At 48.8% G+C, this 25,540-nt stretch overlaps 1 protein-coding gene and 1 long non-coding RNA gene across 2 annotated transcripts in view; both read left to right on the forward strand.

Annotated features, from left to right (window-relative positions):
• Nucleotides 1-3,610, forward strand: part of LOC122541256 (uncharacterized) — a 31,875-nt gene extending 28,265 nt beyond the window's left edge. The window contains exon 3 of the mRNA XM_087979437.1: nt 1-3,610. This exon is cut by the window's left edge and continues 302 nt beyond it. The gene's annotated coding sequence lies outside the window, so the exon portion shown is untranslated.
• A 13,191-nt stretch (nt 3,611-16,801) lies between these two features.
• Nucleotides 16,802-21,315, forward strand: LOC148140589 (uncharacterized). Its single transcript, XR_015752947.1, has 3 exons — nt 16,802-17,214; nt 18,591-18,685; nt 20,185-21,315. It is a non-coding gene; the product is annotated as an uncharacterized LOC148140589 (long non-coding RNA).
• Nucleotides 21,316-25,540: the final 4,225 nt, after the last annotated feature.

Raw genomic sequence — 25,540 nt, forward strand, 5'->3', positions numbered from 1 at the left:
TTATCAGGAATGGTTGGGGTGGGGAGCAGACCTGGGGCGTCGGCGCACATTGGCCTAGGCAGGAGTTTTTGTGTGCTCGGGACAAAAATCCCCCGCACTCGCCCGACCCTGGGTGAGGGACTGACCCGCGTTCTCGGCCTTCCTTTGCAGCTCAGTGCACAGAGTGTTCTTCAAGAAGCCGGGCTAACGCACAGGAGCCCATTTCCCATTTGTGTGTTCCCTGTGTGTGTGTATGTGTATGTGTATATATCAGTGAGGGGTTGGAATTCCAAGCATATTTATTCCTCTTGTTCCCCCACCGTGTGTAAGTGGAGGCGGCCTTGGGGTGCTTTCTTGGGATGCTCACAGAGGCGAGATATTCGTCCGAAGGTGTACAGGTAACAGAAAAGTGTGTGGGGGGCAGGGGCAACGGGAGCAAGGGGTAACCTTTTATACAGCTGGGGGTGGTAAGGGGGTAAGAAATTAAGGAACCATCTTGGGGACAAATTGAAAGGAGTTGATGGAAACTTCTGCCGAGTGCTGTGGTGTGAATTAGAATTCCCACAATGTAGAAACAGGGCTTTCGGCCCAACGAGTCCACACCGCCCCCTCCGAAGCGTATCCCATGCAGGCCCATTACTTTACATTTACCCTTGACTAAAGCACCTAACTTGCACGTCCCTGAACAATATGGGGCAATTCAGCTTGGCCAATTCACCCTAAACTGCCACATAGAGTCATAGAGATGTACAGCACGGAAACAGACCCTTCGGTCCAACCCGTCCGTGCCGACCAGATATCCCAATCCAATCTAGTCCCACCTGCCAGCACCCGGCCCATATCCCTCCAAACCCTTCCTATTCATATACCCATCCAAATGCCTCTTAAATGCTGTAATTGTACCAGCCTCCACCACATCCTCTGGCAGCTCATTCCATACACGTACCACCCTCTGTGTGAAAAAGTTGCCCCTTAGGTCTCTTTTATATCTTTCCCCTCTCACCCTAAACCTATGCCCTCTCGGTCTGGACTCCCCGACCCCAGGGAAAAGACTTTGTCTATTTATCCTATCCATGCCCCTCATAATTTTGTAAACCTGTATAAGGTCACCCTTCAGCCTCCGACTCTCCAGGGAAAACAGCCCCAGCCTGTTCAGCCTCTCCCTGTAGCTCAAATCCTCCAACCCTGGCAACATCCTTGTAAATCTTTTCTCAACCCTTTCAAGTTTCTCAACATCTTTCCGAATAGGAAGGAGACCAGAATTGCACGCAATATTCCAACAGTGGCCTAACCAATGTCCTGTACAGCTGCAACATGACCTCCCAACTCCTGTACTCAATACTCTGACCAATAAAGGAAAGCATACCACATCTTTGGACTGTGGGAGGAAACCGGAGCACAGGGAGGAAACCCACGCAGACATGGGGAGGATGTGCAAACTCCACACAGACAGTTGCCCGAGGCTGGGATTGAAGAGGTTGGCATGCAGTTCCAAGTCCCACCAAGAACAATCACAGGCTGAAGGTTTCTCTCTCAGCCACACACCAGCCTGACTAGGAGCTTGTTCTTGCTTCAGTGCTGCTGGGTCAGAGTGCAGGAACTCTCCACCGCCTTCTCCACCAGTAACAATGCTGAGCGTCTACCACAGCACGTGGACCACAGCGGTTCAAGAAGGCAGCTCACCGCTACCTTCTCAAAAGGGCAACTCGGGACGGGGAGTAAACACTGGGCCCGGCCAGTGACCCTCACATCCCGTGAGTTGCCTTTTTAAAACAAAATGGCTGAGCCAATTTGAACACCAACTGTGCTCCTTGGTTGCCTGCTTCTCTGGGTGGGATCTGCTGGTTTAACATCCAGCAAAGGGCGACACAGCAGCTCAGTGGTCAGCACTGCTGCCTCACAACACCAGGGAGCCTGGTTCACCTCCCGCCTCGGGCAACTGTCCGTGTGGAGTTTGCGCATATTCTCCCCGTGTCCCCATGGGATTTCCTCTCACAGTCACAAAGATGCGTAGGTTGGGTGGATTGGCCACGCTAAGTTAGGCCATAGTGTCCAGGAATATGCAGGCGAGGTGGGTTAGTCATGCAAAATTGGATGGGATGCTCTTCGGAGGGTCAGTGTGGACTCGATGGGCCGAATGTCCAGCTTCCATGCTCTGTGTAAGAGTCACGTGGCTGATCATGGGGGTTGATGAAGTTGCTGCATTGTCTTCTCTGTGGCTGTATAGAGTTTCTAACCTCGCCTTCCAACATACTCCTGCCCCCCTCCTTTGGCTGCATCATGTACCATACAGGAGAAGACAGGATCTGATAAAGCAAATGAGGAGTAGCTGGGAATTCAGCTGGGAATTCAGCATCCCCAAGAAGAATGGCTCCCCCTCAGGACAATGAGAACTGTGATTGTGTGTGAAGATTTAGCATCCCTCATGCATAGGATTCTTCCTATAATCTTAAAACTCTTATACAATCTCAGAATTCTCATCGAGATGCCTGAACTTAGCCTGAAATTACAGGTTTCCCTCAGAAGTCAAAGAGTTTTTCATAATTTAATCTGAAATTGCAGGATTCTCTCTGTGATCGTGGAATTCACCTTAAAATCAAGGAATTCAAATTGAAATCAGATTCTCCCTGTGATTGTGGAATTCACTCTAAAATCAAGGAATTCACACTGAAATCAGATTCTCCCTGTGATTGTGGAATTCGCCCTAAAATCAAAGAATTCACTCCAAAATCATAGATTCTCCCTCCAATCATGGAATCCACCCTGTAATCATGGAATTCACTCTGAAATCAGAGAATTTCCCAGCAATCATGGAAATCAACCCCAAATTTGTGGATTCTCCAATCAACCACAGAAACCTCCCTGAAACCACAGAGCACACCGTCCACAAACAAGTACTGAATTCTTCCCACAGTTACAGAATTCTCCTTGTATCCATGGAATTCAACAGAAAATTTCTAGGTTTGCCCAGCCAGAAGTCTGCCCACAATTGCAGGAATCCTCAACTAAAAATCCCCTAGCTTCGGTCTTGAAACCCGACAATCTTTGGTTTTGTCTCCGGCCCCCGAGTCAGCTTTTTACAGCCATTTGAAAGCCAGTCGTTTGGAAAGCACCCAGATAGTTACCCGCCTCCCCCCCTCCCCCCCCCCCCCCCCCAACCACTATCCCTGTACTGATTCTAAACATCAGACTGGGAAGTGAGACAGAGCATCGATACTGTTTGCGGTTAGTAGTAGTCACTGTGTTGTTCGATTTGCACTTGTATGATGTTCCAGTGCTCCGGATTTCAGCTGCAGAATTCCCTTCTCCAGAAGCAACGTTGCCGCAGCTAGGCTGTGGACAGCATCGCTGGATGATGTTATTTTTGTATTGAAGCCAAATTCTCGTGGGCTTAACAAGTGGTTGTGTCTTTTTTTAAAAATTAAAACGCAAATAAGATTGGTTGAGGGCCTTGTTCAGCTCCTGCAAGCACAGAGCCTTTTGTACAATCTTAGGTTTTTTTTATTAAACTTTTTTTTAATATTAATACTCCGTAAACGGTTTAACATTGCACGTCAGCACTTGAACTCTCTTGTCCTGTAACCTCCGGACTGTATGCATGCCTCAACCTCAATAAAGTTTTGTAACTGGCGCCCAGGCTGCAGGTTAGTCAAGTTGTGTAACTTTGGCTTTGCACCCACTGGAGAAGTGCCCTCTTGTGGTGAGGTGGTAGGATCCTGCCCCTGAACCGAGAGACTGGGGGTTCAAGTCCCACCTGGTCCAGAGATGTGCAATAACCTCTCTGAATTGGACAAAATCGATCAGAAGAGTGAAGGGGGAGGGGGAATCTGATTGAGGTATATAAAGGGGATTGATAAGGTGGACATTGATCAGATGTTTCCCCCTTGTGGGACAAACAAGAGATCATAATTATAGAATGAGAGGAGATTGGTTTGAAACTGAGATGTGGAGAATTACATCTTTCAGAGGGTTGCGAATCTGTAAACCTCACTGACCCTGAGGGCAGGCAGAGTCGAGAAAGAAATAGAGGTGCTTCTGATTAAAAGTGCGACAAAGCGCTCTGGAGAGCAGGCAGGAAAGTGGCGTTGAGACCAGGATAAGATCAGTCATAATTGTTTTAAAAGGCGGGATGGGCTCGAACGGCTGATTTACCTACTCCCGCTCCTAATTCCTTCGTTCCTCCCTTGAATCTCACCCTCAGCTATTGGTTCTTGGTACCAGGTATGTGGGCAGAAAGAGGGATGAGTTCCGTCAGGCAGAACTTAGGGAGCTAGGATAGAGATGGACAAGCAGGACCGCATAGGTAAGAATCTCTCCCGGCTGCCACGTGCTGGCAAGTACCGAAATACAGGGCATCCTCGATTATCTGAGCGACACGGGCGGGGGAGTATTTTGTTCGGATAATCGAATGTTCGGATAGCACAGTTTACCCAAGCATCGGGACCTTGAGATCTTGTTCAGATAATCCAAACTTCGGATCATCAATGTTCAGATATCTGAGGTTGTTCTGTGGTTGGTTGAAGTAGGTCAATGTGTGGCCAGAGAGATGGAAGGAGGGTGTAATGATTGAAACAAGCTCAGCCAAGGGAATACGAGTTAACCAGGTCCGACAAGGGAGGCCCAGCTGACAAATGACCCACAAAGGGGTTTCTGTATTGGCTAACGTAAAGGACTGTGGACGTTGGGAATCTGAAACAAAGAATAAGTAAACAGGAGTGTCAGAGGTTGTGGTCAGTCTGAGAGATAGCTCTGAGGGAGCTGGATCAGGGTCAAGGACCTGTAAATAAAGGGTGATGGGGTATGGGCCTTTGTGGATTTATTTCAGAGATGGAGAGTTTTTTTTAACAACCTCTGACACTCCTGTTTATTTTTTTTACACTCCTGTTTTTTTTTTCAACTTTTTACCCCCACACTATCGCCTAATTGTGGTAGTGCTTATTTTTTCCCCGGCCCCCATGTTGTGTGTGTGCAGGTGTGAGATACCAAGGTGTACGAATCTTTATTCAAATTTCCATCACCAGGAAGAAAGGAAACACCCGGGTGGCCTGTGCCAAGCAGTGCCCTTCACATCAAAGGGCAGTGCCGTGTGATCAAACAGTGAAGGGGAGGGGAGGGATTAAATCAAAATAGAGGTGGAGGGGGAAATAATGCACTCCATTAGGGAGAGTGTTTTATTCTGACATTTGTTGCCCTGAACCCAATTGCCGTTGAACTGAGTTGTCTTGCTGGGGAAGTTTAAGAGTCAGCCATATTTTTGTGTGGACTTCACCATTTTCCTCATTTCCCCTCCCCCCACCTTACCTGAGTTCCAACCTTCCAGCTCAGCACGGTCCTGATGACCTGTCCTAACTGCCAATCTCCCTTCCCACCTATCTGCTCCACCCTCCCCTCTGACCTATCACCCCCATCCCCACCCCCATCCACCTATTGTACTCTTTGCTACCTTCCCCCCAGCCCCAGCCCCCCCATTTATCTCTCCACCCTGGAGGCTCCCTAGCTCTATTCCTGATGAAGGGCTTTTGCCCGAAACGTCGATTTTCCTGCTCCTCGGATGCTGCCTGACCTGCTGTGCCTTTCCAGCGCCGCTCTGATCTTGACCACTTCAGTGTTGCTGTAACGTCATTCTGTACCACATGTTGGTTCTCTTAAATTGGTTCCTCCGTACAAGATATTGGTGAGGCCACATTTGGAGTACAGCGTGCAGCTGTGCCACACCGTAGAAAGGTTGCAGTCAGTTCTGCTGTTAAACAATAATTCCATTCTTGTGCAATCCTGAGCTGTAGGAAAATTGCACAATAGTTGCACCATTTAAACTAATGGGGCCAGAATCACGTTATGACCAGTACACATTTTAAAACTTAAAAGCTTTAGAAACAGTGTCCCCAATTCATCAATCGTGTTTTGGCAACTTTGTGTTAAGGAAACACGTGTTGTGGCAGAACATGCAGCATTGTTAAACGAGGAAGAGTACAGTAAAAGGTTTACCAGGATGCGACCTCGACTAGAAGGTTTGAGTTATAAAGAGAGGTTAGATCGGCTGTGACGTTTTTCTCTGGAGCATAGGAGACTAAGGAGTGACGTTATAGAAGTCTATAAAAACATGAGAGGCGTAGATAAGGTCGATATCCTACAGTTTTCCCCGTGGTAGGGGAACCTAAAACTAGAGAGAAGAGGTTTAAGGTGAGAGGGGAGAGAGAGAGAGAGAGACAAGAGGGTCCAGGACAGCAACCTTATTCACACAGGAGGTGGTGAGTGTCTGGACTAGGCTGCCAGAGGTCATGGTGGAGGAGAGTAAAATGTTGACATTTAAGAAATATTTGGCCAGGTACATGGATGGAGAGACATAGACCAAACACCGGCAACTGGGACTAGATTAATTGTGAAAACTGGGCGGCATGGACAAGTTGGGACGAAGGGCCTGTTTCCATGCTGTAAACCTCTACGACTCTATAAAATACACAAAATTCTGCAATTTTAGACCCCAGGGGTTGTCTGGGACTAAACCGATAGGCACCCTGGACCTGATGGGAAATTTCTCGGACATTAAAGGAAGTGGCTGCAGAAATAGTGGATAGCAATCTTCCAAGAATCCTCAAAGCCCAAGAGGGTTGGAAAACGGCCAATGTAACAGCCTTATTCAAACAGGGAAGGAGTCAAAAAACAAGCAACCTCAGGCCACTTAGCTTAACGTCTACAATTGGGAAAGATGTTGGCGAGTGTTATACAGGATGTAATAGCAGAGTGGTTCCAAATACATAATATGATCAAGCAGTGCCAGCTGCAGCACAGAGGGATTTGGGAGTTCTTGTACATTAATCACAAGAAAACATCTATGATCCAAGGTCAGCAAGCAAGAAGGAAGGCAAATGAAATGTCGGTCTTTGTTTCAGAGGGAATGGGGTATGAAATTGGCAAGTCTTGCTAATTCTATACAAAGCACTCATTACACCGTCAAGATTATTCCAAACAGTTTTTGGCTTCCCTGTCCGAGAAAGACGTACCGACGTGGCTTAGAAAGGGTGGACACTGGGAAATTGTTTCCGTCACGGGGATACTAGGACCCGTGGGCACAGCCTTAGAATTAGAGGAGGTCAATTTAGAATAGAAATCAGGAACCAGCCAGAGAGTGGTGGGCCCGTGGAATTCATTGCCACGGAGCACAGTGGAGGTTGGGGCATTAAATGTCTTCAAGACAGAGATTGATAAATTCTTAATCTGGCAAGGAATTAAGGGATACGGGGAGAGTGCGGGTAAGTGGCGTTGAAATGCCCATCAACCATGATTGAATGGTGGAGTGGACTCGATGGGCTGAATGGCCTTACTTCCACTCCTATGTCTTATGGTCTTATGGACAATGGAGGCAGTCCAGAGAAGGGATTTTCTTATGAGGAGAAGTCGAGTAGGTTGGGCCTGTACTCACTAGAGTTTAGAAGAATGAGAGGAGGCCTGATTGGAACAGTTAATACTCTTGACAGGATGGATGCTGTGAGGTTGCTTCTCTTTGTGGGAGAGTTCAGAACCAGCAGGCATCGTCTCAAAGTAAGGGGTCACCCATTTTAGGACAGCGATGGGGAGGAATTTCTTCTCTCAGCCTGTGGTGGATCTGTGGAAGTGTTTTGCCGGAGCAGGCTGCCGAGGCCGGGTCATCAGGTGTATTCAGGGCCGAGATCGACTGATTTTAACTCGGTTCGGGAGTCAGAGGTTAGGGGCGAGATGGGAGGAAAGTGGAATTAAAGATTAGCAGATCAGCCGTGGCCCTCATTGAATGGTTGGAGCACACTCGATGGGCCGAACGGTCTACTCCTGCTCCTGTGTCTTACGAGCAAACTCCCCCCCCCCCCCAACCTGTTCCGTCATTCGATGAGACCCCCTCCCCAAACTCCACATCCCTCTTTGCTTAATGCTTTCCCCTTGCAATCATCTATCCGCCATTTGGAAAATTTCTGTTGACGTTGTCCCAACTCCCACCCCCGGCCACCGTTGACCCCAGCTCCCAGAAAAATAATTGGCGTGGGAGCAACCGTAAAGAGATTCTGACGTTAGCCCTGATGGTCCAGCTTGAACTTTACAATCATTCCCCATTGTTCTGAAACAGCTCATCAGGAGATCTCCATCTGTTCCATCCAATCCTTCGTGCAGTTCAATTCAGTAACGCTTCACCCTTGTGCTTGAGGGACTACAAGCCTAGACTCTGCGTATTTTAACCTGTTTAGCTCCAGTGGTGAATCTGCAGCATACCCTCTGCAAGCTCCTGTGGATCTCCTGTGCCCGTCATTTGGTGCCCAGAACTGAATCCATTCTGGAAAGGCCCTTTGCACAATGCTTCCTTCCATCTGCCTCCTTATTCCATGCTCGGGCTGACTCCACGCCCTTAAAGCACTGCCTTCTCCTCTTAACTCCTTCCCCAGGTCTCAGCTCCTTATTTCTGTAAGCCCCTCCTCTCTGACCCGCAAACTGGCCCAATAATCACAACCTTGGGAATCCCTTTCAGCCCTTTTCAGCCTGGTGGGTGTCTATTTGCAGTTAATTACCGTTTACAAGAATCAATGGTCCTCAGTTTATCAGCGTTCCCTTAGACTGAAATGGAGTCGGAGCTTTGTCCTGTGGTAATGCGAGCGGAGCGGTGCACAATTAACTGAATAAACCAGGGGTTAAAGGTGACAGAAACTAGAGCCAATGCAAGACACCAGAGTGACAACATGCTGAAGACAGGCCACCTGGCGTTTCGCCTCCTGCCCAGCTGCAATCTGCATCGCACGTCCCTGCCCTGCTCCCAGGTTCCTTTCTTCCCCCTTCTGTTCAACCCTTCGCCATACCTCTCCTTCAATACTGACACAGTCTCTGCTCCAATCAGCAACTCCTAACCTGGGGGACCTTTGTGAGCGGGAAGCACCTCTTGCCCTCCCAGCAGGAAGCAGAATTTGACTGTTGTGGTTCTGTTCGCCGAGCTGGGAATTTGTGTTGCAGACGTTTCGTCCCCTGTCTAGGTGACATCCTCAGTGCTTGGGAGCCTCCTGTGAAGCGCTTCTTTGATCTTTCCTCCGGCATTTGTAGTGGTTTGAATCTGCCGCTTCCGGTTGTCAGTTCCAGCTGTCCGCTGCAGTGGCCGGTATATTGGGTCCAGGTCGATGTGTTTGTTGATGGAGTTTGTGGATGAGTGCCATGCTTCTAGGAATTCCCTGGCTGTTCTCTGTTTGGCTTGCCCTATAATGGTAGTGTTGTCCCAGTCGAATTCATGTTGCTTGTCATCTGCGTGTATGGCTACTGAGGATAGCTGGTCGTGTCGTTTCGTGGCTAGTTGGTGTTCATGGATGCAGATCGTTAGCTGTCTTCCTGTTTGTCCTATGTAGTGTTTTGTACAGTCCTTGCATGGGATTTTGTTTTCACAGACAACAACTCACCAGAACGAAGGACCCAATACCCAGCATGAGCAAAACCAATGTAGTGTACAAAATCCCATGCAAGGACTGTACAAAACACTATATAGGACAAACAGGAAGACAGCTAACAATCCGCATCCACGAATATCAACTAGCCACGAAACGACACGACCAGCTATCCTTAGTAGCCACACACGCAGATGACAAGCAACATGAGTTTGACTGGGACAACACTACTATTATAGGACAAGGCAAACAGAGAACAGCCAGGGAATTCCTAGAGGCATGGCACTCATCCACAGATTCAATCAATAAGCACATCGACCTGGACCCAATATACCGGCCACTGCAGCAGACAGCTGGAACTGACAACCGGAAGCGGCAGATACAAATCACTATAAATGCGGGAGGAAAGATCACAGAAGCGCTTCACAGGAGGCTCCCAAGCACTGAGGACGTCACCTAGACAGGGGACGAAACGTCTGCAACACAAATTCCCAGCTCGGCGAACAGAACCACAACAACGAGCACCCGAGCTACAAATCTTCTCACAAACTTTGAGCAGAATTTGACTATTTGGCCCATCGGGTCTGTTCCACGATCCAGTGTGATTGTGGCTATCCTCAGCTCCAGTCTCCTTCCCCACCACCCTCGATTCCCTCACTAATTAACAATCTGTCTACCTCAGCCTCGTATACACTTAACCACCCAGCCTCGAGAGCCCTCTGCCATACAGCACTCCGCACATTCACTACCCTCTGCAAGAAGCAATTCCTCATTTTACCTTAAATGTTCATCAGATGCCTACAGTGTGGAGGCAGGTCATTCAGCTCGTCGGGTCCACGCTGACCCTCCAAAGAGCACCCTACCCAGACCCACACCCCCACCTGTAACCCTGCATTGACAATCAAGTCAGCACCCTTCTCCCCCCTCACTTGACCAAACCCGCGTGGAAGCAAGCTCAGCCTGTGTAAAGCATCCTTGTGAAACAATCTCCTCACTTCAGGAATCAATCCAGTCAACTTGCTCTGGACCTGCACCATCCATGGGCTCAGCGGTTAGCACTGCTGCCTCATGGCGCCAGGGACCTGGGTTCGATTCCAGCCTCAGGCGACTATGTGTAGTTTGCACATGCTCCCCATGTGTGCAAGGGTTTCCTCCAGGTGCTCCTGCAGTCCAAAGATGTGCAGGTTAGGGTGGATTGGCCGTACTGAATTGCCCTGTACTGTTCAGGGATACGTAGGTTAAGTGCATTAGTCAGGGGTAATGTAAAGTAATAGGGTTGGGGAATGGGTCTGGGAGGGATACTCTTCGGAGGGTCAGTGTGGACGTGTTGGGCCAAATGGACTAGGGATTCTATGATTCATCCTGTCATATCCTTCCTCAGTAAGGAGACTGAAACTGCAGTTTTCAATACGTGCTCTTGCCAAAGTCTAAATGCAGCAGAATATTCTTACTTTTAAATCTGATTCCTCAAGTAAACAAAGGTCAGCACCCCATTCTTAATCACTTGCTGTAACTGTATACTGACATTTTGTGATTCGTGCACTCGGTCACCTCTGCAAGTTGGTCTATATCCATCCGCAGTTTCCTTGTGAGCTTTCGCAACCCACTTTGCTACTTATCTTTGTGTTGTCTGTGACATTTAGCCACCATGCCTTCACCACCATCCCCCCAATCATTGATGTAAACTGTTAAATAAACCTTGAGGTTCCAGCACAGACTCCTTCACTTAACACATCCAGCCAATGAGACAAAGATCCATTTAGGGAAATTCTCTGTTTTCTGCTGGCCAGCCAGTCTTCTATCCCTGCTGACATCATGCTCCACGATTTTTGAAGGAAATCTCCCATCCTTACGTGGTCTGGCCTACACATGACTCCAGACCCGCAGTAACATGGTTGACTCTCAACTGCACTCCGACATGGCCCAGGTAAAAACAAGGACTGCAGATGCTGGAAACCAGAGTCTAAATTAGAGTGGTGCTGGAAAAGCACAAGGTTTCAGGCAGCATCCAAGGAGCAGTAAAATCGACGTTTCAGGCAAAAGCCCTTTATCAGGAATACAGGCAGAGAGACTGAAGGGTGGAGAGATAAGTGAGAGGAGGGTGGGGGTGGGGAGAAAGTAGCATAGAGTACAATAGGTGAGTGGGGGAGGGGATGAAGGTGATAGGTTAGGGGGAGGGGGGAGTGGATAGGTGGAAAAGAAGATAGGCAGGTAGGACAGCTCATGGGGACAGTGCTGAGCTGGAAGTTTAGAACTGGGGTGAGGTGGGGGAAGGGGAAATGAGGAAACTGTTGAAGTCCACATTGATGCCCTGGGGTTGAAGTGTTCCAAGGCGGAAGATGAGGCGTTCTTCCTCCAGGCGTCTGGTAGTAAGGGAGCGGCGGTGAAGGAGGCCCAGGACCTCCATGTCCTCGGCAGAGTGGGAGGGGGAGTTGAAATGTTGGGCCACGGGGCAGTGTGGTTGATTGGTGCGGGTGTCTCGGAGATGTTCCCTAAAGCGCTCTGCTAGGAGGCGCCCAGTCTCCCCAATGTAGAGGAGACCGCATCGGGAGCAACGGATACAATAGATGATATTAGTAGATGTGCAGGTAAAACTTTGATGGATGTGGAAAGCTCCTTTAGAGCCTTGGATAGAGGTGAGGGAGGAGGTGTGTGGGCACAGGTTTTGCAATTCCTGCGGTGGCAGGGGAAGGTGCCAGGATGGGAGGGTGGGTTGTAAGGGGCGTGGACCTGACCAGGTAGTCACGGAGGGAATGGTCTTTGCGGAAGGCGGAAAGGGGTGGGGAGGGAAATATATTCCTGGTGGTGGGGTCTGTTTGGAGGTGCAGAAATGTCGGCGGATGATTTGGTTAATGCGAAGGTTAATTTCCCTCCCCACCCCTTTCCGCCTTCCGCAAAGACCATTCCCTCCGTGACTACCTGGTCAGGTCCACACCCCCCTACGACCCAACCTCCCATCCTGGCACCTTCCCCTGCCACTGCAGGAACTGTAAAACCTGTGCCCACACCTCCTCCCTCACCTCCATCCAAGGCCCTAAAGGAGCCTTCCACATCCATCAAAGTTTTACCTGCACATCCACTAATATCATTTATTGTATCCGTTGCTCCCGATGCGGTCTCCTCTACATTGGGGAGACTGGGCGCCTCCTAGCAGAGCGCTTTAGGGAACATCTCCAGGACACCCACACCAATCAACCAAACTGCCCCGTGGCCCAACATTTCAACTCCCCCTCCCACTCTGCCGAGGACATGGAGGTCCTGGGCCTCCTTCACCACCACTCCCTCACCACCAGACGCCTGGAGGAAGAACGCCTCATCTTCCGCCTCGGAACACTTCAACCCCAGGGCATCAATGTGGACTTCAACAGTTTCCTCATTTCCCCTTCCCCCACCTCACCCTAGTTCCCAACTTCCAGCTCAGCACTGTCCCCACGACTTGTCCGGACTTGTCCTACCTGCCTAGCTCCTTTTCCACCTATCCACTCCACCCTCTCCTCCCTGACCTATCACCTTCATCCCCTCCCCCACTCACCGATTGTACTCTATGCTACTTTCTCCCTACCCCCACCCTCCCCTCATTTATCTCTCCACCCTTCAGGATCTCTGCCTGTATTCCTGATGAAGGGCTTTTGCCCAAAACGTCGATTTTACTGCTCCTCGGATGCTGCCTGAACCGTTGTGCTTTTCCAGCACCACTCTAAACTAGACTCCGAAATGGTCCAGCAAACCACTCGGTTCAAGGGCAGCTGGAGACAGGCCATAAATGCCGGTCACGTCCCATGGGTGAATACATGAAATAAAACATGGTCAAGTGCCATTTGGAAATCCAAATACAGCACAACTACAGGCGCTCCGTTATCCACAGCAAGTGTTCCGCCTTCACAGAATTCCCATAAATTGGTGAAACGTGATCTCCCTTGCACAAAAACCTGTTCTGATACTCCTCTGACTGCCTCATATTTATCAAAGCTATAATCTCATGAATACCTTCCCCGATAGACATCAGGCCAATAGCATCCTGTTTTCTGACTACCTCCCTTCTTGAACAAAGCGGTTATGTTTGCTATTTTCCAGTGCACTGGGCTATTTCATGTATCATTAGAACATAGACCATAGAAAATACGGAGATATGGCATTGAGGGTGAGTTGGAGGTTTGGATTAGGAATTGGCTGGATGGAAGAAGACAGAGGGTAGTAGTTGATCAAGGATAGTCAGCATGGTTTTGTGAAGGGCAGGTCGTGCCTCACAAACCTTATTGAATTCTTTGAAAAGGTGACGAAGGAGGTTGATGAGGGGAAAGCGGTAGATGTGGTATATATGGATTTTAGTAAGGCGTTTGATAAGGTTCCCCATGGTAGGCTACTGCAGAAAATACGGAGATATGGCATTGAGGGTGAGTTGGAGGTTTGGATTAGGAATTGGCTGGATGGAAGAAGACAGAGGGTAGTAGTTGATCAAGGATAGTCAGCATGGTTTTGTGAAGGGCAGGTCGTGCCTCACAAACCTTATTGAATTCTTTGAAAAGGTGACGAAGGAGGTTGATGAGGGGAAAGCGGTAGATGTGGTATATATGGATTTTAGTAAGGCGTTTGATAAGGTTCCCCATGGTAGGCTACTGCAGAAAATACGGAGATATGGCATTGAGGGTGAGTTGGAGGTTTGGATTAGGAATTGGCTGGATGGAAGAAGACAGAGGGTAGTAGTTGATGGCAAAGTTTCTTCATGGAGTACCGTCACTAGCGGTGTTCCGCAAGGATCTGTTTTGGGACCATTGCTGTTTGTCATTTTTATAAATGACCTGGAAGAGGGGTTAGAAGGTTGGGTGAGCAAGTTTGCGGATGATACGAAAGTCGGAGGAGTTGTTGACAGTGAGGAAGGATGTGGCAGGTTACAGCAGGATATAGAGAAGCTGCAGAGCTGGGCAGAAAGGTGGCAAATGGAATTCAATGTAGCTAAGTGCGAGGTGATTCACTTTGGGAAGAAAAACAAAAAGATGGGGTACTGGGCTAATGGTCGGATACTTGGTAGTGTGGATGAGCAGAGGGATCTTGGTGTCCATGTACACAGATCTCTGAAAGTTGCCACCCAGGTAAATAGTGCAGTGAGGAAGGCATATGGCGTACTGGCTTTTATTGGTAGAGGAATTGAGTTCCGGAGTCCTGAGGTCATGATGCAGTTGTATAAGACTCTGGTGCGGCCGCATCTGGAATATTGTGTGCAGTTTTGGTCGCCATACTATAGGAAGGATGTGGAGGCACTGGAACGGGTGCAGAGGAGGTTTACCAGGATGTTGCCTGGTATGGTAGGAAGATCGTATGAGGAAAGATTGAGACACTTGGGGCTGTTTGCATTAGAGAAAAGAAGGTTTAGGGGTGACTTGATTGAGGTGTACAAGATGATTAGGGGGTTAGATAGGGTTGACAGTGTGAACCTTTTCCCGCGTATGGAGTCGGGTATTACAAGGGGGCATAGCTTTAAATTAAGGGGGGTAGATATAGGACTGAAGTTAGGGGTAGGTTCTTCACTCAGCGAGTCGTAAGTTCATGGAATGCCCTGCCAGTAGCAGTGGTGGACTCTCCCTCTTTATGGGCATTTAAGCGGGCATTGGATAGGTATATGGAGGATAGTGGGTTAGTATAGGTTAGGTGGGCTTGGATCGGCGCAACATCGAGGGCCAAAGGGCCTGTACTGCGCTGTATTCTTCTATGTTCTATGTTCTAGAAAAGTACAGCACGGAACAGGCCCTTTGGCCCACGATGTTGTGGCGAGGTTTAATCCTAATGTAAAAATGATTCCGCGACTTATAAAGAATTGCATAAAGTCCAACGTCAGGGAGTTAGGATAAAAGTTGATTATATGGGGGGAGGTGATTGCCAAGTGGTATTATCACTGGACTGTTAATCCAGAGACCCAGATAACATTTTGGGCCCCAGGTTTGAATTCCCACCATGGCTTTTGGTTGAATTTGAATTCAATTTTCAAAAATCTGAAATCAAGAGCCTAATCATGACCATGAATCCATTGTCAGAAAAACCCATCGGGTTCACTCATGTCCTTTAGGGAAGGAAACCGCCAGCCTTACCCAGTCTGGCCTACATGTGACTCCAGGTCCACATGAAGAAGGGCTTATGCCCAAAACGTCGATTCTCCTATTCCTCGGATGCTGCCTGGCCTGCTGCGCTTTTCCAGCATCACACTTTTCAACTCCAGATCCACAGCATGGTTGATTTTTAACTGCTCTCTCGGCAAAAAATGCTGATCCTATGAATGAACGAAGGGGAAAAAAAACTCACAGTTCAGCCTCAGCCGGAGTGTCATGCCCAGTTTCGGGCTCTGTGCTTTGGAAAGGATTTGAAGGCACTGGGGAAGTGCAGGAACTCTCCACAGATCCAGGGATGAGCGAATCCCGTCCGATGGATAAACCGGGAAAACTGTGACTGGGAGTTCAGTCCGATTTAGATACTTGGGAAGCTGGGAATTCAGTCTGACGGACAGATGAGGGAAGTTGTGACTGGGAGTTCAGCCTGATGGATAGACTCGGGAAGCTGGGAGTTCAGTCCAATTAGATACTGGGGAAACTCCGATAAATTGGTGAAACATGATCTCCCTTGCATAAAACCCTTTCTGATACTTCTCTGATTGCCTCACATTTATCAAAGCTATAATCTCATGAACACCTTCCCCAACAGACATCAAGCCAATAGCATCCTGTTTTCTGACTACCTCCCTTCTTGAACAGAGCGGTTATATTTGCTATTTTCCAGTGCAACGGGCTATTTCATGCTTCATGAAAGTTCAGTCAAATTAGAGGTTGGGGGAGCTGTTCTCCTTGTAGAAGGTTGAGAGGGGTTTGATGTAAGTGTTGGAAAAAATTGAGGGATCCGAGCAAAGGAAACAGGCGAGAGAGGGAGAAAGAGAGATTAGATTAGATTAGATTAGATTCCCTACGGTGTGGAAACAGGCCCTTTGGCCCAACAAGTCCATACTGACCCTCTGAAGAGTAACTCACTCAGACCCGGTCCCATACCCTATATTTACCCCTGACTAATGCACCTAACACTATGGGCAATTTAGCACGGCCAATTCACCTGACCTGCACACCTTTGGGATGTGGAGAGGGAGAAAGAGAGGGAGACTGACAGGATGCTGTTTCTCAGACTGAAGGAGGAAGTGTCCCCAGTGTCTTTACAAGTCACGATTTGGAGATGCCGGTGTTGGACTGGGGTGTGTAGAAACTTGATGTCTGTGTCGACATGTGCGATCTCCTTGGAGATCCTCTCCACTTTAAGCCGGCGGTTAGTGGTGTTGATAGTAGTCATGACTTGGAGATGCCACCCCAGTCCAACACCAGCATCTCCAAGTCATGACTACTATCGACACCACTAACCACTGGCTTAAAGTGGAGAGGATCTCCAAGGAGATCGCACATGTCTTTACAAGTCAGTATTGAGACCAATCCGTTCGACAATACACATCACATCATTCTGATGAAAGATCATCGACCCAAAAAGCCGACGCTCACTCCTATCTCTCCCAGATCCTGCTTTGAGACCTGACTTTCCTTCCAGCCCTTTCATTTCCTGTCTCAGCTTCCCAGAATCCACAACATTTCGCTTTGGAGTTCAAGATGGGGCTGGTGAACTGGGTCGACAGGGAGCAGATGAGAAGGCTGAACTGACACAACTTGGAGAGAGACTGTGTGAACTTAACAGAAAAATATTAAAGTGACAAGGACACTGAGGGGGAGGATGTATATGAATCCCTCGAGGCATTGGAAGCCTGAGACAGAGAACAGAAAGAATCCCGGGTTTTATAAGTATCGGGAAGGACCTGAAGATGGCGTCGTTGGTGAGTTTTGAGAAGATTTGTAGCTCAGGTTGAGCCTCTGGATGTAGGTTTGCTTGCTGAGCTGGAAGGTTCATTTTCAGACGTTTCGTCATCATACAAGGGAACATCATCAACGAGCCTGCGGAAGAAGCACTGGTGGCATGGCTTTGGATTCCGGTAGAGTTCTGGTTCGAAATGGAACTCTACCAACAAACACGTCGACTTGGATCCCATTTACCACCCCCTGAGAAAAAGAACAGGAAGTGACATCACCATGGGAAATGACTTCGCCAGCCCAAGGAAACTTAAACACAGAAATAGAAAGCAGGCCGCACCACCAGCGCTTCACCCGGAGGCTCACTGACGATGTCACCTAGTATGGTGACGGAACGTCTGAAAACAAACTTTCCAGCTCAGTGGAGTAGTGTTCAGGTGTCGGGTCAATGGCTTGCAGAAGTGGAACAGGGATCGAAAGGAGGAAAGAATACGCAGTCATGGAGAGGCAGAAAAGAGGAAGGCTTAGTGTCCTGCGTGGGGTGAGGGTAGGTCTTGCATGGACAAGGTAAAAAAGTGAGGCGTCCAAAGACTGGCATCAGTATTGTCCACATATGCCCATCTCCAGGTCTTGGCTGGCAGAATCATAGAGTCATAGAGATGTACAGCAAGGAAACAGACCCTTCAGTCCAACTTGTCCATGCCGACCAGATATCACAACCTAATTTCGTCCCTTGGCACATATCCCTCCAAACCCTTCCTATTCACGTCCCCATCCAGATGCCTTTAAAATGCTGTAATTGTACCAGCCTCCACCACTTCCTCTGGCAGCTCATTCCATACTTGCGCCACCCTTTGCGTGAAAACGTTGCCCCTTAGGTCCCTTTTAAATCTTTCCCTTCTCACCTTAAAGTTGTGCCCTCTAGTCTTTGACTCTCCTAGCCTGGGACATAGACCTTGGCTACTCACCCTAACCATGCCGCGGAGTCCCCACTGAGGCTCTGGGTTTACTGACAATGTTTCAATCTCACCTAGAAGGGTGCTGGACATCGAGCCCAGCTATTCCCAGAGTCATCCAGAAGTTAACGATTCTGTAAATAACATAAAGTTCCCCAATTTATCCGACTTTCAGGACCAGATTTAAACAAAGCATGGACCAGGTTCCTGCACTGATCGGGAACCATTGTGTATAACAAGTAATTAAATAGCTCCACGGAAACTATCAACATTGTACACTGACTAACTGATTAAAATTCATAACTAATGTGGGAATGAAAAACTGGTTTCCTTAAGGTTTACAGTGAGTGAACTGCAAAGAACAGAGAAACTGCTCTTGAGCAAAAATGAACATTTTTCTCTCTCTCTCTCTCTCTCTTTCTCTGTAACCTGTTACTAATTCCAAGTCGAGAGCAAGTGAGGGCTGCAGGTGCTGGAGAGTCAGAGTCGAAAAGTGTGGCGCCGGAGAAACGCAGCAGGTCAGGCAGCATCCGGGGAGCAGGTGAGTCGATGTTTTGGGCATAAGACCTTCACCAGGAATGTGTGGGTGGGAAGGGGTGGGGGGGGGAGGCGGAGAGATTAATAGAGGGGTATGTTTGGGGCTGGGGGAAGGTAACTGGGAATGTAATAGGTAGATGAAGGTGGGGGGGTTACGGTGGTGGGTCGGTGGGAGGGTGGAGCGGTTAGGTGGGAAAGGAGAAAGGTAGGACAGGTCAAGAGGGCAGTGCCGAGTTGGAGGGTTGGATCTGGGACGAGGTGGTGGGGGGGGGGAGATGAGGAAACTAGTGACGTCGACGTTGATGCTGGACTACACTTCCTCCCACACCCCTCCCCCACACCCCACCCTATTTAATCATAAAAACATGATCCCTTACTCAATTCCTCCGCCTCTGCTGTATCTGCTCCCAGGAGGAGCCATTCCACTCCAGGACATCCTAGATTGCCTCCTATTTCCAGGACCGCAATTACCCCTCCCACATGATCAACAATGTCCTCCAGCGTATCTCCTCCATTTCCCGCACCTCCACCCTGGAACACTGTCCCTCCACCTAAAACAAGGACAGAACCCCGTTTCCCCTCCACCTCAACAACAAACCCCCTGCCCCCCACCCAACCCCTGGTCCTCACTTTCCTCCCTATGTCAGGGAGACAGAATGCCAACTTGCGGAACATTTCAGAGAATATCTCTGGACACATGCACCAAACAATCCCCACCGCCCTGTGGCCGAACATTTCAATTCCCCCTCCCACTTCCTCAAGGACGTGCAAGTCCTGGGCCTCTTCCAACGCCAAATCCTAGCCACCTGATGACTTGAGGAAGATCACCTCATCTTCCACCTTGGGACCCTTCAACCACACAGCATCAACGTCAATTTCACTCGTTTCCAAATCTTCCCCCCCCCCCCCCCCACCTCATCCCAGATCCAACCCTCCAATTCGGCACCGCCCTCTTGACCTGACTTACCTGTCCATCTTTCTTCTCACATACTCCCTTCTCCACCCTCCCCACCGACCCATCACCATCCCACCCCACTTGCATCCACCTATCGCCTTCCCAGCTACCTTCCCCTACCCCCCACTCCCACCTTCCTAAACATCTCTCAGCATCCTTTGCCCCCGCCAATAACACATTCTTGATGAAGAGCTTCTGCCCAAAACGTCGACTCTCCTGCTCCTCAGATGCTGCCTGACCTGCTGTGCTTTTCCAGCACCATACACTCTTCAAATCTGACTCTCCAGTTCCAAGCTGCTCAGTTGTCTGAGAACCAATCACACGGGCATCGATAACCAGTCATTGTTCCGTAGACCAATCAAAATCGTGTTGCCAACAAAAGCTGGACAGCCCTCAATTCCTAATCATCTGTAACTGCAGCTTCAATTGAGGTTGGTTCACGTAGTTGTTCATAAGTCTGCTGTGCAATGGCTATCAGCCCACTGGCTTTCAAGACAACTAGCCAGCCTTTCAAACAGTGATCTTAAAATAACCCTTCCTCATTCTAGTCCGCAGTCTTTCTTTTAAAAAAAAGACACTGTCCTTACCTTTGCAACGAGGAGTGAACAGAAAAAACCCACCTCATTCCCCGGGACGCACACTGAGATGAACATCAACTGTGCCTGGAGGATCATCAACTCAGTGAAAGACGCTCTTTGGTCTGTCCGAAACCTGTTGATCTTCCAACTGAAAGAGCTGACCCCGACTGAGTGTTGCAGACTGGCACATTCCAAGGTCCAGGACTACGTTTTGAGGGACGCGCTGAAGCTTGGGGCAGCTGCCGCCAAGGCGCGGTGGGGAAAGACCACCGTGTAACATCTGCCTGCCAATGAAGAACGAGTGGGGCCCACTTGGTAATGGGGCTCCACTGATGCCTCAGCTAAACACCAAGAGGCTGGATGGTTAAAATACAGAGCTGAAAAATGTGTTGCTGGAAAAGTGCAGCAGGTCAGGCAGCACCCAAGGAGCAGGAGAATCGACGTTTCGGGCATAAGCCCTTCTTCAGGAATCCTGCTGTGCTTTTCCAGCAACACATTTTTCAGCTCTGATCTCCAGCATCTGCAGTCCTCACTTTCTCCTGGTTAACAAACAGACTTGTAAATTTAAGTGACTCAGTTTGATCTCTGTATGTAAAGACATGCAATGTATACATAATAATGGCATCACCAACTGCACAGGCACCAAAAGATTTTTATGAATGAAGTATATTTTTGCAATTAAAAAAAAAGCCCACGACATTATTTCTTCCACAATGGAGGAAATGACCCGAACTCCTGTTTAACCATCGAAGTGTGGGAAGGCTGAGCTGTGCCAGTACAGTTAGCGCTCTAAGTTAGTCTCAGCAAATAATAACAACATATGCAAAGAAATAAGTGAAACAAATGTAATGGGAATGATTTACAATTGAAATGTAAGTTCAAAAAGAGATTTGAGCTGCAGATTAAATCTCGTGTTAAGGGAGTTGAGTCATAGAAACACCTGCAGTGTGGAAGCAGTCTACACAGTTCATTGGGTCCACACTGACCCACTGAACAGCATCCCACCCTACATTTCCCATGGCTAACCCAGGTTCATTTCCAGCCTCAGGCGACTGTCTGTGTGAAGTTTACACATTCTACTCATGTCTGCGTGGGTTTCCTCCAGTTTCCTCCCACAATCCAAAGATGTGTAGGTTAGGGTGGATTGGCCGTGTAAAGTTGCCCCATAGTGTTCAGGGATGTGTAGGTTAGGTGCATTAGTCAGGGGTAAATGTAGAGTAATACGAGTGGGTAACTTTTCAGAGGGTCAGTGTGGACTTGTTGGGCTGAAGGGCCTGTTTCTACACTGTAGGGATTTTAACCCACCTAGCCTGCACACCCCTAAACACTACAGGGCCTGGCCAATCCGCTCTAACCTGCGCTTCGTCAGACTGTGGGAGGAGACCGGAGCACCCGGAGGGTACCCGCACAGACACGGGGAGGATGTGCAAACTCCACACAGACAGTCACCCGAGGTTGGAATCGAACCCAGGTCCTTGGCTTTGCGAGGCAGCAGTGCTAACCCCTGAGCCACCGTCCGACCAGCTGTGTCTGCGAGGAGGGGTTTACTTGTTCCTGCGGGAGGCACGTGGCACCTGCTCCTGCTGCACAGTCAGCAGACGGCGTGTTTCACTGCTGCGAGGTCCCTCCCGTCCGGGTCCTCCCGCACACGCAGCCGGAACATGTCCCATTTTCACAGAAGTCAGAGAGCGGCCACAGCACCCGTATATGCTATCCCGCCATCGGGAACGGGCCACCGCAGTTACATTTTCCACCTCTCCGCTAATTGGGAATGTGTGTGGTGAGGGAGGTATACAGTGATCCCAGGAGGGTTTGGGCAGGCTGCGTCAATGGGCAAGAACAGGCAAGATGGAAGATCATCTGTTAAAAGGTGAGATTATCCACCATGATAGGAGGAACAGGTGAGCAGGGCATTTCTGAAATGGTAGGTGCAGTGGGAAGTCTAGATGTACACAGAGACCCCCTTGTTGATCGGTCACTGGAAGCGCAGCAAGCTGTTAGGAAGACTAATACAATGTCAGCCTTTACTGCAAAATGAATTTGAGTACAGGAGTAATGAGGTCTCGTTTCAGTTGTATCGGGGCTTGGTTAGAACAAGAATTAGCTGTACTGTCACATGTGATCACATGACTACAGGGAAACGTTTACAAGTTGCCACTTATAGTGCCACCTTAAGTAGCACGGTGCAGAATCTTAAGTACTAATTCCTTGGGAAAAAAATAATTAGAAGAATAAAGTCCAGCAATAAATTAGATAAATAGAGAAATAGGAATTCAGAATAACTGACGAGGATTTATACACTTAATGGTAAGGTGCTAGGGAGTGTTGCTGAACACAGAGACCTTGGAGTACAGGTTCATAGTTCCTTGAAAGTGGAGTCGTAGGTAGATAGGATAGTGAAGGAGGTGTTTGGTATGCTTTCCTTTATTGGTCAGAGTATTGAGTACAACAGTTGGGAGGTCATGTTGTGGCTGTACAGGACATTGGTTAGGCCACTGTTGGAATATTGCGTGCAAATCTGGTCTCCTTCCTATCGGAAAGATGTTGTGAAACTTGAAAGGGTTTAGAAAAGATTTACAAGGATGTTGCCAGGGTTGGAGGATTTGAGCTACAGGGAGAGGCTGAACAGGCTGAGGCTGTTTTCCCTGGAGCGTCGGAGGCTGAGGAGTGACCTTATAGAGGTTTACAAAATTATGAGGGGCATGGATAGGATAAATAGGCAAAGTCTTTTCCCTGGGATCGGGGAGTCCAGAACTAGAGGGCATAGGTTTAGGGTGAGAAGGGAAAGATATAAAAGAGACCTACAGGACAACATTTTCACACAGAGAGTGGTGCGGGTATGGAATGAGCTGCCAGAGGAAGTGGTGGAGGCTGGTACAATTGCAACACTTAAGAGGCATTTGGATGGGTATATGAATAGGAAGGGTTTGGAGGGATATGGGCTGGGTGCTGGCAGGTGGGACTAGATTGGGTTGGGATATCTGGTCGGCATGGACGGGTTGGACCGAAGGGTCTGTTTCCGTGCTGTACATCTCTATGACTCTACGAACTGTCCTTCCAACCTGGATCGCTGGTTGGATTGCGCCTTGAATATTGTGTGCAGTTTTAGTATTATTGCCGTAGGAGGAGTACATCAAAGGTTCACCAGACTTGCTCCTGGGAAAGAGAGTCTGGGAAAAGTGGGCCCCGTATCCTCCAGAGTTCCAAACAACAGGATTGTGAAATTGCCTACCACAGAGAGCCATGGGGAGTATGGTTTGAGGTGGAGATTGTTAGATTTCTGAGTATCGGCAACTGCCAGGGTTATGGGGATGGGGTTGGGTAAAAGGGTTTGGTCAGCCACTATCGTATGGAACGGAGGGACAGGCCCGATGGACTGAATAGAATACTCCTGTTGCTAAGGTTCGTCCCCTTTTCTCAGGTCAACAACTTCCATGGAATGGAGTGTTAAGAAAGATCCAAAGGGGATGCTTGTGTGACATGGTGGACAGCAGGATGCATTAAACAATTAAAAGGCCCAAGGGAGTGGTAATGAATAGGAACAAAAGATGTTCCCTGGCGGATATGTGATGAACCATGGCCGACTGAAAGTGGGAGAGGTGGGCCTGGGGGGGGGAAAGCTGCAAAGCGAAGGCAGAGACTGCAGTCTGAAATGGTGGTGGCTAAGGTTGAGTGTAGAGCAAGGGATGAAGTGCATTGGGTTCCATCACTCACTGCAGCAAGCTGACAACAGAAAGGTCAGAGTGGGAGCAGAATGAAAATTAACCAGACTATCTTGAATCCCTACAGTGTGGAGATGGGCCCTTCAGCCCAAGAAGTCCACACCAACCCTCCAACGGGGTATCCCACCCAAACCCATTCCCCGTCCTATCACTCTACATTTACCTCTGACTAATGCACTGTCTTGCCCAACCCTTGAGGTTGAAACCGCGTTTCTTGCACAATGACCTGGGACGCATTGCCCCAAAGGCTAGTAAAATCACTTTCGAAAGGCAATTGGAAAAGAAGAAGAAATAAGGATGGAGCAGGGAGGTGGATCTAATTGGTATTATTTTCAATGGGCACAATGGACCGACCCCCTTCTGTGTGCCCGATTCCAGTTTCCTGCATCAGGTAATACTGAGCTGTACAAGTGCGTTGTGCCTCACTAAACCACGCTGCTAACGCTCACGGGGCAATGTTTCTCTTGGGGCTGAGTGTAATCAGAGTGGGACCAGTGAAACCAGATGTATTTCCATGTACAGCCACTTGTGAAGAACAGTCCGTAATCCTAATGCTGTTGAAGTACTAAGCTCATGAATACACAAATGCACAAAGAAAATTCAAAATAAAAGCTGAACGTTCAAATCATGGTTTTATGTCAACTCTCCTTGATTTGGTCTCTCCTCAGCTTCTAACTCCTATTCACCAAAAGTTCTCTTTCACCCAACACCAGAAACTGGATACATTGTCATGTTTTGACAAAGGCTCAAGGGCACATAATGGTAACTCTGTTTTTTTCTCTCTCTTTGTAGATACTGCCAGACCTGCCGAGTTTCTGTTTCAGATTATCAGTATCCATAGTTCTTTATTCTACTTTGCCAAGTGCCGCTCTGCCCTCCTTCAGTTTGGCTCTGACTTTCCTTTACTCTTGATTGGCTCCATTTACTGCATTGAGTGAAATGGGCAGTGGCCACTGCTTCCAGTTTCTAGTATGGCTTTCTCTTATTCGGTCACGGAATGTCAGTGCCTGAGCCAGCATTTACTGCCCATCCCTAACTGCCCTGGAGAATGTGGTGGTGGGTTGTGTGGTTATGGAGACATCGATGGTGCCGTAAGGTTCCAGTTTCTGATCAGGCAGCAGTGAAACAGCAAGTCAGAGTGTGGGATCATCTTGAAGGGAAACTTGCACGTGGCTGTGCTCCCATACCTGTATTAGATTAGATTAGGTTACATTACAATGTGGAAACAGGCCCTTTGGCCCAACAAGTCCACACCGACCCGCCGAAGCACATACCCCTCCATTTACCCCTTACCTAACACTACGGGCAATTGAGCATGGCCAATTCACCTGACCTGCACATCTTTGTGACTGTGGGAGGAAACCGGAGCACCCGGAGGAAACCCACGCAGACACAGGGAGAACGTGCAAACTCCACACAGTCAGTCGCCTGAGGCGGGAATTGAACCCGGGTCTCCGGCGCTGTGAGGCAGCAGTGCTAACCACTGTGCCACCATGCCGCCCACCTCCAGGTACTGAATATCGTGAGTTTGAATGCTGTGCATTGGTGCATTGCTGCACCACATCTTGTAGAGAGTAGACACTGCTGCTACTGAGCATCGGTGG

This window comes from Chiloscyllium plagiosum, unplaced genomic scaffold (genome assembly GCF_037043375.1).
Source record: "Chiloscyllium plagiosum isolate Xiang-an unplaced genomic scaffold, Cpla_swu_hap1 HiC_scaffold_35, whole genome shotgun sequence".
Lineage (NCBI taxonomy): Eukaryota > Metazoa > Chordata > Chondrichthyes > Orectolobiformes > Hemiscylliidae > Chiloscyllium > Chiloscyllium plagiosum.